The sequence below is a fragment of the Schistocerca serialis genome, chromosome 4 (assembly GCF_023864345.2).
Source record: "Schistocerca serialis cubense isolate TAMUIC-IGC-003099 chromosome 4, iqSchSeri2.2, whole genome shotgun sequence".
Taxonomy (NCBI): domain Eukaryota; kingdom Metazoa; phylum Arthropoda; class Insecta; order Orthoptera; family Acrididae; genus Schistocerca; species Schistocerca serialis.
In genome coordinates this window covers 781,300,734-781,312,051 of record NC_064641.1, presented here as the reverse complement: position 1 = coordinate 781,312,051, position 11,318 = coordinate 781,300,734, and the positions used below count along the sequence as shown (strand labels likewise).

Sequence of the window (11,318 nt, the reverse complement as noted above, 5' to 3'; positions counted from 1 at the left end):
CGCCTTCAAAAAGGAAGTCCGCCACGGTATTAGGAGGTATCCCATGACTTTTGTCACGTCAGTGTAGGTATTCCACTAAGGCATCATTCCCAGTTTCGATGTTAAGCAAGTCGTTCTTCTCCTTTCTGCTACTCTTCTTCAATTTCGTCTTAGCTCTGTTTGTCCTCGAACCATCCCCAGTGGTTTCTATGTTGTCTTTTCCTTCCGACAGGGCAACGTGCTTTTCCTTGCTCACCGTCCAAAATATTACGTGCAAGTGTGGCACGAGACATATGCAGCTGCTGGCTATAACCCTGCTGAAGACCAAAAGCTTCACAAGGGAAAGTCTCATAAGAGTACATCACACACTAAACTATCTGACGTGAGACGTAATGCTCCAAACAATGCTTGACTGCGTGTGCACAAGTTATCACCTCCGCATTCGCCAAGTCCGTGATGTTATGATCTAAATTATTTCAGTGTGCCAACCGGCTGTTGTACAAAGTCATGTCTTGTTGGGAAGAAGAGTTGCTGGAAGTGACAGACAATAATCTGCGTCTAGTAATGTCCACAACACCGCCGTGGCATGCCTCCTCCAAGCCACGCAGGTAGGATGAGGCGCTTCATACTAGTTTTCGCATATGCCACAGCCTTTGACGCACAGCTTCTTACTCTGGCAAGAGGGCCCTGCAACCTGTGGTGCACCTGGGGTACATATCACAATGTGCCACATATCACTGAACTCTATTTTATTTTCGAGCTGAAGGATCGCAGCTCATATGCTGACAGATTTGCCGCCTATTTTAACTGACTCTCAAACGAATGCGCTACGACTTTTAAAATTTTGTGAACTGTCTGTCTTTTTCCCTGGAGGTTTCTGACACGCTTTTAATGTTTTACCAGATGGCTGGATTATTGGTAAATTGGTAAATGATTGGTAAATAATTATTGGTAAATAATTTCCTGTGATTATAAAAACTAAACTCCTCCCGAACAGGCCATGAAGGCCCAACGGTACCGACCGGCCGCCGTGTCATCCTCAGACCACAGGCGTCACTGGATGCAGATATGGAGGGGCATGTGGTCAGCACACCGGTCTCCCGGCCGTATGTCAGTTTCCGAGACTGGAGCCGCTACTTCTCAATCAAGTAGCTCCTCAGTTTGCCTCGCATGGGCTGAGTGCACACCGCTTGCCAACAGCGCTCGGCAGACCGGATGGTCACCCATCCAAGTGCTAGCCCAGCCCGACAGCGCTTAACTTCGGTGATCTGACGGGAACCGGTGTTACCATTGCGGCAAGGCCGTCGTCTTCCTGTGATTATACACTAACGGAAAAAAGTCTCAGCACCAAGAAGTAGTTGTGCGACATGAACGAAAGTTGGTAGGCGTGTTTCTACATCTGAAAGATGATGTTTAATCAAATTTCGCCTAACTCACATAAGAATGGAGCTAGTAACACCACTATGAGGATGCAGATCAGGTTCGCTTTAAGTACACATTGCATGGGTCGTCAGCGTTAGCTACCTTCGATTTCCACGTGATGAGTTGATGTTGGTCAACAATCCCTTTAAGGTGACAAAGACGTCATTATCAACACCTCACCGAATTTGAACGAGTTCGTGTAATACGGCTACAAGAAGCTGGATGTCCCTTCTGCGATACTGCAGGAATACTAGGAAGATTCCTGCCACTGTCCATGATTCCTAGCAGCGGTGCTCACGAGAATGTACGGTCTCAAGAAGACCGGTCTCCGGACGGTCACATGGCACCACCGAGAGGGAAGACCGTCGTGTTCGACGTCCAGCTCTGACGCATTGTACTGCAGATGCAGCACGAATTTGAGCAGCAGTTGGCACCACAGTGACACAACAAACTTTCACAAATCGGTTACTTCACGGACAGCTCCGCGCCATACACCCTGCAGTGTGCGTTCCAATGACCCCAAACCACCGCCTTTTGCGACTTCAGTAGAGCCAAGCGACAGTTCATTGGAGGGCTGGAAGGAGATATGTTGTGTTTTCTGATGAAGCACGATTCTGCCTCGGTGCCGGTGATGGCCGTTTGTAGGACAGAAGAATGCCAGTTGAGGGACTGGTACCAACATGCCTGCGTGCTAGATACAGTGGACGTCAATCTCGTGATTCAACCCGTTACGCTGCTATTCATGAACAGCATTCCGGGGGTGTTTTCCCCAAGGATAACACTCGCCCACATACCGCTGTTGTAACCCAGCATGCTCTGCAGAGTGTTCGGAAAGTACCAGACTATAGAATCCCATTTCAAAAACAAAGTTGACCTTAATATCTCTGAAGCGACCCCACCTAGCAACAAAAGCCAACGTCATATAATGGCCCCCGTTGTCCCATGCAACTTTTGTCCCACAAATTTTTCAGCTCCTACCATACTTTCGGAGTTATTCTTGGTGGCAATATACAGTGACTCACCTTGTAAGAGAAAGTCTTTTTTCTAGGTTGAAATGTCAGATGCCTGGATGGTCACCGAAAACAGCAGTGCTAGACTTTGAAATGCCTACCATTAAAGCTAATTAAATAGTGTTCCCCAAACATACCTTGCCGCTTGACCGAGCGAGATGGTGCAGTGATTAACATACTGAACTCGCATTCGGGAGGACGACGGTTCAAAACGGCGTCCGACCATCCTGATTTAGGTTTTCCGTCATTTCCCTAAATCGCTTCAGGTAAATGCTGGGAATGTTCCTGTGAAAGCGCACGGCCGACTTCCTTCCGCACCCTTCCCTACTGAACTGGTGACCTCGCTGCCTGGTCCCCTTCCCCAAATCAACCAACCAACCTTGCCGGTACCCATTTTCGCTTCAACTCTTGTCTATCGAAGAAAATACAAGATCAGGGTTTTATGGAAAACCACAGGGACGGAGAAGAAGTCCGATTGTTTTGTCGCATGTGAACTCCAGTGGAACATCTTTCACCAGTGTTGATGAAGCGTGGATACGGATAGTGGAGGAAACTCCCACTGGAAAAAAGGTCATGAAATTGCTGTCTATATGGTCAGTAAATGGATGCAAAATACTGACGCACCAATTGAAATATGGAATGATTTAACCAGCGTTATAATACCACGAATACTATCGAAGGTTCGCACAGCAGAATAACTCCTCTATAAAACAAAAACATCCAGTTACTTTCACAAACACGCTGAAGGAGGAAACAGTAAATGCTAATCTGAAACCAGCTGACAAACCCGTTGTAGACCGGTTATTAATTTTGTCGATTTTGTGTTAGAAACGAAAACAAAAATTGAATTGTGTTCGTAGTGAAGTATCGAAAAAAATTCATTTCCATGTTTTCGTGAGAAAAACTTTGGGAGTATGAAACACTCAAACATAGAAATATACATAAAGTACAGATGTATAACTACAGTATCCAATCTAAGACGCATTCGGGAGGACGACGGTTCAATCCCGCGTCCGGCCATCCTGATTTAGGTTTTCCGTGATTTCCCTAAATCACTCCAGGCAAATGCCGAGATGGTTCCTCTGAAAGGGCACGGCCGACTTCCTTCCCAATCCTTCCCTAATCTGATGAGACCGATGACCACGCTGTCTGGTCTCCTTCCCCAAACCAACCAACCAACCAATCTAAGAGACATGATAACGGACAGTCTCCGTACACTGGGAGCAGCTGCTTCGCGCATCCACAACGCGATTTTGTAAATGTCTCTCTGGGAATACCTCTTCATAGCTCTACAGACGGCTATCGTTTTCGCCTACTGCGCTTCGTTCTTGAAGGCTGTCGTAAGTGTTGCCAGATGTCAGGTACTTCATTAAGTTGAGTCGACTATAGGAGTGTCTTAGTAGTAAAGAATAAACGTACACACTTCAAAAAAAGTTTTCCATCACCACGGTTCCCAGAACTCCTGGAGACAGACATTGACTGTGGATATTGCATCACAGACACAGTCCCTTTGACTGTTCAGAGATTTCACTAAACCCGTCCAAAGATATAAACAACCATGCAAGAGCAGCGCCTATTAGACGGAGGTGGTCTGACAGCCGATCAGTTCCAGTCATTCCACCAGGAAGGAGGTGCACGTCTCGTGTTGTCTGTAGTTCAACCATGCCTAGACGGTCAATATCGCGGTTCGATCGCGCTCGCATTGTTGCTTTGTGCCAGGAAGGACTCTCAACAAGGGAAGTGTTCAGGCGCCTCGAAGTGAACCAAAGCAATGTTTTTCGGACATGGAGGAGATACAGAGAGACGGGAACTGTCGATGACATGCCTCGCTCAGGCCGCCCAAGGGCTACTACTGCAGTGGATGACCGCTACCTACGGATTATGGCTCGGAGGAACCCTTACAGCAACGCCACCATGTTGAATAGTGCTTTCGTGCAGCCACAGGACATCGTGTTACGACTCGAACTGTGCGGAATTGGCTGCATGATGCGCAACTTTACTCCCGACGTCTATCACAAGGTCCATCTTTGCAACCGCACCATGCAGCGCGGTACATATGGGACCAACAACATGGCGAATGGGCCGATCGGGATTAGCATCACGTTCTGTTCACTGATGAGTGTCGCGTATGCCTTCAACCAGACAATCGTCAGAGACGTGCTGGGAGGCAACCCGGTCGGGCTGAACGCCTTAGACACACTGTCCAGCGAGCGCAGCAAGGTGGAGGTTCCCTGATGTTTTGGGGTGGCATTATGTGGGGCATACGTACGCCGCTGGTGGTCATGGAAGGCGCCGTAACGGCTGTACGATACGTGAATATCATCCTCCGACCGATAGTGCAGCCATATCGACAGCATATTGGCGAGGCATTCGCCTTCATAGACGACAATTCGCGCCCCCATCGTGCACATCTTGTGAATGACTTCCTTCAGGATAACGACATCACTCGACTAGAGTGCAGCATGTTCTCCAGACATGAACCCTATCGAACATGCCTGAGATGGATCGAAAAAGACTGTTTATGGACGACGTGACCCAACGACCACTATGAGGGATCTACAACGAATCACTGTTGAGGAGTGGGACAATCTGGACCAACAATGCCTTGATGAACTTGTGGATAGTATGCCACGACGAATATAGGCATGCATTAGTGCAAGAGGACGTGTTACCGGGTATTAGAGGTACCGGTGTGTACAGCAATCTGGACCACCACCTCTGAAGGTCTCGCTGTTTGGTGGTACAACATGCAATGTGTGGTTTTCATGACCAATACAAAGGGGGGAAATGATGTTTATGTTGATGCAAAACGTCAGGCATGATGCAACATCTAAGTGTTTAAGACGTCATATGTCTTGAACTATGCGTCGTACGATCATGTATTTGTGAAGTACATTCAGCGGCATATATCGGTACTGCCTGCGACAAACATTGCAAATTGTAGAGTTGGTAGCGAAGAAGTAATAAATTTAAACCTCATGCACCATGCGGCACCTTTTCACACGTCACAATGTTTATGGTGTCATATCTCCTGAGCTGTGGTAGGTAGGCGCTTCTTATCCCAACAGCAACTGTAGCTTGACAGTAAGAGATATGTGTACCACGTTTGGTAGAAATCGGTCCGGTGGCTTAGGAGCAAGTGAGGCCCCATGTGGGGAAGTTCGGCCGCCGGGTTCCAAGTCTTATCTCAGTCGACGCCACATTGGACGACTAGCGCATCGGTGGTGCTGATGAAAGGATGATGAGGGCAACACAACACCCAGCCCACGAGCGGAGATAACCCCAACCGGCAGGGAGGGAATTGAACGCGGGCCCACTGCATGGTAGACAAACACGTTACCACTCAGATAAGCCGACGGACATTCATTCGTATAATACGTACGGATTTAAGAAAACAAGAAGATACACAGATATTGACAAAAATTTTAAGAATAAGTAACAAGTTGGTGGGTTTTAGAAGATGTTTAGAATCTGTGAATTTCTTTCAAAGAATTGAGCGAGAAATTAAAATTCATAAAATAAGACAAGAAGAGAAGAAGTTTAATCATTTCTTGCTGTAAAGGAAGAAGAAAAAGTTGAAAATAAAAAAACTATTTAAAGATGCTTACACGCATTGTTCATAGCCAGTCCTAAGCCTGGGTAAAAGGTAAAGAAATATTCTTAATACAAAATGGTCAGCAGAGCATCCCCCACTGTTGCGACTTCCTTGGACGGTCGGAAAACCCACAGCTAAAATATTTGTGTTGAGAAACACCTCGTTGATGTCACGCTTCGCAAAACCCACGGTTGGAAAGCCCACAACATTAATAAAGGTTCGTGAAAATCACTGGATGGTAGCGTTGATGGGAAGATCCATTATTCGTTATTTCGTCGATTGGTGGTGAGAAGGTATCAGGACAAACAGGCGGTGAAACACAGGGAACTCCTAGTGAAGGGGAAGACAAACACGCATTGGCTAGGGACGCAGCTAACGACGCTGTCAGGAAGGACGTTTCAGGGACTAAGGGAGGCGTCGAAACGAAAGACAGGCCGCGTGATGACCGGCGGTGATCAAACGAGGCGATGGCGGTAACATAGAACTAGTTATTTACAGTTTGACCTTCAGATGGAAAAACTCAGGCCGTTGCTCTTGCAAAAGGCGATTAACGTTCAGTAGGTTATATCCTTCTTGAAAGTAAGCCTGTCTCAAACGTGACGAAGCAAGTAAACACCATATCTCTTATTGGCGCTATGTCGTCGGATCTAGTTGGTAGCACAGTGTCCCTTCCGATGTTATTATTTGCATAAAAGATATCGCATTCATGTGTCAGTGGAATCTACAGCATTTCCACCCATATTGTCTTACGTTCTTCAGGGGATATGATTAATGGGAAATCTCTCGCTTACCAACATCTGTACTTTCATTTTTTCGATATCGATCGAACAGTCACCGATATTGTTCCAGCAGTTTTCGATATTGCTTCATTTTGTGTGTGGACATGTTAGGTATTTTTACCTGACGGTCTAAATGAATATAACGTACCACTATCTGTAAAATCAACGCTACCAGTCGTAAACGTAATTCTTGCTAACAGCTTTCGTATGCATAAAACAACATTCCCATGGGTGTTCGTCACGGTATTCTCCAATTCGTAACGGATCTTTATGTATATGCATTGCTCCATGAAAGGAGGTAATCCGTAGACAAAATCCTGTGCCGCACTGTGCATTTACAATGTTGTTGTTGTTGTTGTTGTTGTTGTTGTGGTCTTCAGTCCTAAAACTGGTTTGATGCAGCTCTCCATTCTACTCTATCCTGTGCAAGCTTCTTCATCTCCCACTACCTACTGCAACCTACATCCTTCTGAATCTACTTAGTGTATTCATCTCTTGGTCCCCCTCTACGATTTCTACCCTCCACGCTGCCCTCCAATACTAAATAGGTGGTCCCTTGATGCCTCAGAACATATCCTACCAACCGATTCCTTCTTCTAGTCAAGTTGTGCCACAAACTTCTTTTCTCCCCAACCCTATTCAATACTTCCCCATTAGTTATGTGATCTACCCATCTAATCTTCAGCATTCTTCTGTTGCACCACATTTCGAAAGCTTCTATTCTCTTCTTGTCCAAACTATTTATCGTCCATGTTTCACTTCCATGCATGGCTACACTCCATACAAATACTTTCAGAAACGATTTTCTGCCACTAAAATCTATACTCGATGCTAACAAATTTCTCTTCTTCAGAAACGCCTTCCTTGCCATTGCCAGTCTACATTTTATATCCTCTCTACTTCGACCATCATCAGTTATTTTGCTCTTCAAATAGCAAAACTCCTTTACTACTTTAAGTGTCTCATTTCCTAATCTAATTCCCTCAGCATCATCCTACTTAATTCGACTACATTCCATTATCCTCGTTTTGCTTTTGTTGATGTTCATCTTACATCCTCCTTTCAAGACACTATCGCCGGCCTCTGGTGGCCGAGCGGTTCTAGGCGCTTCAGTCTGGAACCGTGCGACCGCTACTGTCGCAGGTTCGAATCCTGCCTCGGGCATGGCTGTGTGTGATGTCCTTAGTTAGGTTTAAGTAGTTCTAAGTTCTAGGGGACTGATGAGCTGAGATGTTAAGTGCCATAGTGCTCAGAGCCATTTGAACCAAGACACTATCCATTCCGTTCAACTGCTCTTCCAAGTCCTTTGCTGTCTCTGACAGAATTTCAATGTCATCGGCAAACCTCCATGGATTTTAATACCTACTCCGAAATTTTCTTTTGTTTCTTTTATTGCTTACTCAGTATACAAATTGAATAACATCGGGGAGAGGCTACAACCCTGTCTCACTCTCTCCCCAACCACTGCTTCCCTTTGATGTCCCTCGACTCTTATAAGTGCCATCTGGTTTCTGTACAAATTGTAAATAGCCTTTCGCTCCCTGTATTTTACCCCTGCCACCTTCAGAATTTGGAAGAGAGTATTCCAGTCAACATTTTGCAGTTACAATATTTGATTAAAAGTATCTGGATCCTTAGGCAATACGCTGTTGACCACTAACTGTCACGTGAGGCGATCCCGCCAGTATAAAAGAAGGAGTAGAGAAGAAGCCAGTAGAGAAGGAGTATCAACATTATGGGTCCGTCAGGAGAGCTCGGCGACTTCGAACATGCTTCAATCACTAGATGCCACCTGAGTAACAAATCAATTACAGACATTTCAGCCCTTCTAAAGCTGTCTAAGTCGACTGCTGACGAGGTGATTGCGGAGTGTAAAGCCAAAGGAATAACTATAGCTAAAGTGGGAAGACTTCGTGTACAAACGGACAGGAACAGTCGATCTGTGAGGCCGGTGGTTGACAAAATCGCTTAAAATCAGCGGAAGCAGTCACTCGCGAGTTCCATAGTGCTAGCAGCGGCTAGCTACACAATGGCTGTGAGTAGGGCGATAGAAACAATGATGTGCAATGGTAGAGCAGCTCCTCATAACGCACGCATTTCTATAGTCAATGCGAAGCGACGCTCGGATAATCTAAAGAGCGGGCCAGTGGAACGGAAAATTGTGATTTGGAGTGATGTATAAAGCTATGATACGAAGCCGCCATTAATAGTCACTAATACGTGCCCGGATACTTTTCATCAAAGTATTTTATTCCTCATCAGCAACTGTAGTCGAATATGAAGAAATAATAAGCAGCCAGTTGCATAACAGAATTTTTAAATTCTTTAGCGGTCACAGGCACTTATTGCCCTTCTTCAGAAGGTTATACCTATCTCATTATTTGTTTGTCAACTATAAGATGCATATACAGCAAAATGCCATGGTCATGTGGCTCACAGTGTCTGTACAAAATTAGTATAAAGCAGAGAAACAACAAGTGCAGACATCATGCCAGAACACGAGCTGCCGGCCGTGGTGGCCGAGCTGTTCTAGTCGCTACAGTCTGGAACCACGCGACCGTTACGGTCGCAGGTTCGAATCCTGCCTCGGGCATGGATGTGTGTGATGTCCTTAGGTTAGTTAGGTTTACGTAGTTCTCAGTTCTAGGGGACTGATGACCTCAGAAGTTAAGTCCCATAGCACTCAGAACCATTTTCAGGTATTTTTACCTGACGGTCTAAATGCATATAGCGCACCACTATCTGGAAAATCAACGCTACCAGTCGTAAACGTAATTCTTGCCAGCAGCTTCCATTTGCATAAAACAACATTCCCATGGGTCTTCGTCACATTTTTAGCTGATTAGCTCATGTTCTGGCATGATGTCTGCACTTGTTGTTTCTCTGCTTTATACTAATTTTGTACAGACACTATAAACCACATGAGAATGACATATTGCTGTATCCGTCTTATTGTTGACACAAATAATGCGATACGTATAACCTCCTGACGAAGGGCAGTAAGTGCACATAACCGATAATCAAATTAAATTTCTGCTATGCAATTGGATGCTTATTACTTCGTTAGTGTCATCTACCCATCTTCCAATAGGCCGTCGTCTGTCTTACTTATTAAAATATAGTGAAGAACTTCCCTGGTCTGTTTGGTCTGTCTGTTATTCATTCGCCTCGATACATGTCTCACATACCTCACTTTCCTCTTCAAACAGACTGACATATAAGTTTCCGTTCCTGTTTTTTCCCTGATCCATTTGTTTCTCTCACAAATTCCCAACATCCATTTCCACACTTATCGTTGAACAACATTTTTTTTTTTAACACTTTGTCTATCCTTGGGACGTATGTGTCTCTCGATAGGCTATCAGAGAATCAATGGGAATTTACTGCGTGTTGATGGCCGGAGTGGCCGAGCGGTTCTAAGCGCTACAGTCTGGAACCGCGCGACCGCTACGGTCGCAGGTTCGAACCCTGCCTCGGGCATGGATGTGTGTGATGTCCTTAGGTTAGTTAGGTTTAAGTAGTTCTAAGTTCTAGGGGACTGATGACCTCCGAAGTTAAGTCCCATAGTGCTTAGAGCCATTTGAACCATTTTTTACTGCGTGTTATTGTTATTTATGTAATATCCTACTTGTAAAGTGAAGTAATTGTAGATTGCACCTGTAGTGTGTGCAGCCTCCCAGTTTCATTGTTTACTCTCCGTTCCGTATTGTCGGACAGAATTAGTTCGCGCCTGCAGATGGGCAATCCAATGAACAGATTTGGAAAGCGAGATGCTGTCGCGCTTTCCCGGACAATTAGTGTCAATGAACTGCAGAGGTACATATTGGCTTTTGCCGCGTCACGGACAGTGGCCATTCTGAGTACTTCTAATGTGAGTTACAAACTTTTCAGGGATGATCTACCCACTGTTGTGTGTCTGTTTCGCGTATGTCATGTTGTTTTTGTGCAGTCATCTTGTGAAACCCCGTGGGGAGAGGTGGTTATTTATGAATAAAATGGTATGTCCTACAACTCCCCTCGCTTCAAGACGAAAACCAGTAAAGATTGTTTTTCGTATTGTTACTTCTGACTACGACAGTAATTAAAATAAACACTGATATTTTTCATTCCGAAAAAATTGGTAGAAAAAGAGCTTTAAAAAGTTTCATGTTACAAGCCCAGGTCTGCCTAAAGCGAAAATTGATGGTAAGTCTAACCACTTTAAGTACACCAGAAGTTAGGCTTGGAAACTGGTTTACCAAAAGCATTCCAGGCAGTTTTCGTTTTTACGGTTCTTTTTACTTCTCCAGTTGTCCATTTAGGGCAGTGGTGCTAAACCCGGTCTCTACAGCCCCCAATCCGGCGTCTCAACTTTTTTGGTGGCGATAGGGTTTTAAATAATTTCATCAGGTTTTCCTAAAATTTTGACAAAATGTTATAAGTTTTAACATTCTATAACCCTGATTTATAAATTTTGTAGAGTAAAGTCACCTAATGTACACTACTGGCCATTAAAATTGCTACACCACGAAGATGACATGCTACAGACGCGAA

The 11,318-nt window shown here is 45.0% G+C and overlaps 1 pseudogene; it reads right to left on the bottom strand.

The window, feature by feature from the left end:
* Positions 1-1,170: 1,170 nt before the first annotated feature.
* On the bottom strand, positions 1,171-1,288 carry LOC126476084 (5S ribosomal RNA; annotated as a pseudogene).
* Between the last annotated feature and the right edge of the window lie 10,030 nt (positions 1,289-11,318).